Source organism: Aphelocoma coerulescens, chromosome 1A (genome assembly GCF_041296385.1).
Source record: "Aphelocoma coerulescens isolate FSJ_1873_10779 chromosome 1A, UR_Acoe_1.0, whole genome shotgun sequence".
NCBI classification, from domain to species: Eukaryota; Metazoa; Chordata; class Aves; order Passeriformes; family Corvidae; genus Aphelocoma; species Aphelocoma coerulescens.
The window spans coordinates 63,707,217-63,710,537 of NC_091014.1; positions in this window are offsets into that span (position 1 = coordinate 63,707,217).

The window sequence follows — 3,321 nt, forward strand, 5'->3', positions numbered from 1 at the left end:
TCAGCGTTCTTGTGAGCCAGACATTAAACACCAGAGCTGGTGTGCACAGGCCCTGGGCTTTTCAGGAGACACCAAAACCTGAGGGGGGGGGCATTGTATCGTGCTGCCCCTAGTCCTGTGTAAGACAACTCGCTCCAAAGCAGAATAAGGAAGGGGAATGTACACATGTGCGTTGCTGTGACATGCACAGAGCTTGGCCAAGGTCCGTGCTGCCTTCGTGCTCAACAAGTTCTTGCTCTGAAGAAGCTGCAGCAAAGCAGGAAGAAAAGTGGCCCTGGCTGCTTGCTTTGCAGAGATAAACAGTTGGTGGCAGCTGAAAATGAGGCTTTTAGTGACAAGGCTGTCTTTCCCTGCAGATGGAAGCGGTCTGGGAAGAAGGACCAAGGCACTCTTCACTTGAAGAGCTTTCAGGAAAGCCTGACAATTACATATTTCAGAACATGAACTCTTAGATGAATAACCAAAATATTTGAGACTAAGGTGGCCAGCGATGTGGCACAGCAGGGACATAGTGTTTGCACTCAAGTGCCAAATCTACACCCCTCCTCTGTGTTCCAATGTCTACGGCATGTGCTGTACAAGTCCTTTCTGTCCCAGAAAGGGACGTGTTTCCTGTGGTTTGTCCTCTGGTGCCTATTTTTTAGCTTTTCCTGCTGAGAGGATGCAAGCCTCCAGTGATGCTGTTGGCTGGAAGTGAGTGAGCGGCTGCGGCGGGCCCGCGTCACCCCAGGATTGTCCGTGTTGGCTGCGCAGCCCAGGCGGCATGTGCCAGGCGTTGTGCAGCTGCAGGGCTCGGTGCCAGCGGCAGGGGCTCTGCCTGTGCTGCAGAAAGCCTGATTCAGCAGCAAAATCCTCAAGCTGTCTCCAAGGCCTTCTGGAAAAACCATCTGCAGGCATCCCATGTGGGTGGAAACAGTCACTGCTGGATGTACTTGCTGGCTCGCTCCATCTTCGCACGGCATTGGGACAGGGTACCCCCAAAGGCGTTACCTCGAAGATCCAAGGCTCCTTGCTGCTTGAGGGTTTGAATAAAGTGCAAGGGTTTGTGTTTTCTTTCCTTCCTTACCCTGGAGGTCTTCACCTGAAGTTTGCTGAAACATAGGGAAAGACTCGTTGGCTTTCCCTTGTCTTGGGACTGAAATTACGGCCTGCTTCTCCATCAGCTACATGTGTGTAGCATTGTGCTGACACCTTTTATAATTGCATTTCTCAGGATAAAACAAAAAGAGTGTAGGGGAGGAAGGGGAAAAAACCACAATAAACTTTTTCCTTCACCTTTCCTTCGCCTAAAAGAGCATTAGGTGGCTGGGGAGGGATGAGAGGGTTACAGGAATTGCCAGAACTTAGTGATTTGGTATCCTCTGTTCCTGCTGCTGAGTAGTCAGCAGTTAAGTAGAAACAGTTGAATGCATGTGGGATAATCTCTTATTACTGCTCCAACTGTCTTGTCTCCACTGATATGCAGGATATGTTGCATCTTCTTTCTGGATGTGCTTTATAAAAGTACAGCAAGAGGCTAGATGTGCTTTGCATGTGAGTACAGTTGCATAATGTATGACCTGGGGCTCGGATCTGGGCTGTTTGATCTGGAATAGTAACTTTTTCCCAGCTTTTTGCACCAAACTGGTGTTAGGATGCCTGTCAGGGGGCAGCCAAAGAGACACCAGGAAAGGAGAGGGTGATTGTTTGACAACCTTGACCATGCTGGTGAGTCCAATGAGCAACACTGGTCATCACCTCCCTCTTTGTTTGTCCCTGTGTCTCTCCAGAGCTCAGCACCAAAGGGCCAGGTCAGCTGTTATCAGAGGCTGCACTGGGGTGGAAAGTGGCTGGCAGGGACTGGCAGCTTCTGGTAGTGGTGGTAAGGTCTGGGGATGCTCAGCAAAGTGCTGACTGAAAGCAAGCATTCTTGGTGGCCCATAGGTCCAGTTCTGAACAGGGCTGAGGAGTATTCCTGACATCTAGTTAACTCATTCCAGCTGATTATGTTTCAGTCCCAGGCTTTGACAAGTGCAGAAGCCCAAACTGTGGCCAGAGGACTTGTCTCCCTGAAAACCCATCTTTGTGTGTCAGGGGAGGTCCACATGGTTCACCAGCACTGTGACAGGGAACAAGGGCTTGACCCCAGCTGTGTAGTTGCTCCCCTGGAAGTGTTTTTCCTTCTCCGGAAGCAGTGCCTCAGCTGGTGCAGACTGTGCTGGTCCCAGGGACATGTGGAGGCTGTTACGTGCTTACAGTTTATCTTCTTTCTCCTTAGATGTTTTGTGATGCCTTCCCAATTCAATTACTAATGTTTTTCATAATTACATTTCAGCAGCTGCATCAGTCTGGAATTTGTACAGATGTCCTGAATTTTGCAATGTTCTCACTTGCATGAGGCACCTGTCAAAAAGCACTGATGCCACGGAGAGGGTGTCCCACAAGGCAGCCAGCACTGCTGCAGCCCCTGCCAGAGCAGTGATCTTCCTCAGGCAAACAGTCTCCTTGTCCCACCTCTACCTCGTGAGCAGTAGCTGCCCTGAACAGTCCCCTTGCTCTCCTTGTCTTACATGGCAAGTCAGCTGGGGACAGAAACAAGCAGAGGTTTGAACCGCTGGTGCCTGCACAACAAGGACTCCTAGGATGGAGCCATGTGGAAATGCCAGGGGCTAGGGATACACTGGCTGATATTGTTTAAAGGCATCCAGGAGGGGAGCTGAATTCAGATCTTCCATATTCAGGATGGTAACTCCTTGGTACTGGCCACAATGACCCCAAATCTGAGTGCCCCACAGGGCTACAGTGTAGTCCTATAAGGGAAAATCCTCCCTTCCTCTCTCCATACATATTCTGCATTTGTGCTGAGCTACAGTGATAAGGAAAAGAAAACACATGGTATTTCTTCCTTTGTGCAGCCTGCAGCAGAGCCTTGCTGGGCTGCCCTGGCTGTGGACAAAGGAAACTTCCTCCCGAGACACCCCGCAGGGCTCAGATTTGCCACTGGAGCAGGAGATGTGGTGACCTCTGTTTCAACATGAATAATCGCAATTGTAGTTCCTGCCCCTCCACTGATGCAGGTCTTTATTAGACCTGACTGGGTCCATAACCTCTGCTGGCTACAGGTTCTCCCAGCTGCTGGAGTGCTGTGTGAAGTGCTGTTTGTACTTCCTTCTATTCATGCTGACCTTACCTGCCATGAATGATGCAATCATGCGGACAAGATCACAGGGAGGTTCAAAGTCCAGGATGGAAAAAGGAGAGGGAGGAAAAAAAAAAAACACGCCAAAAATAGTTTCCAAGGCTAAAGGTCATTTCAGTGTGGGGGTCAGAGGACATCAGAGA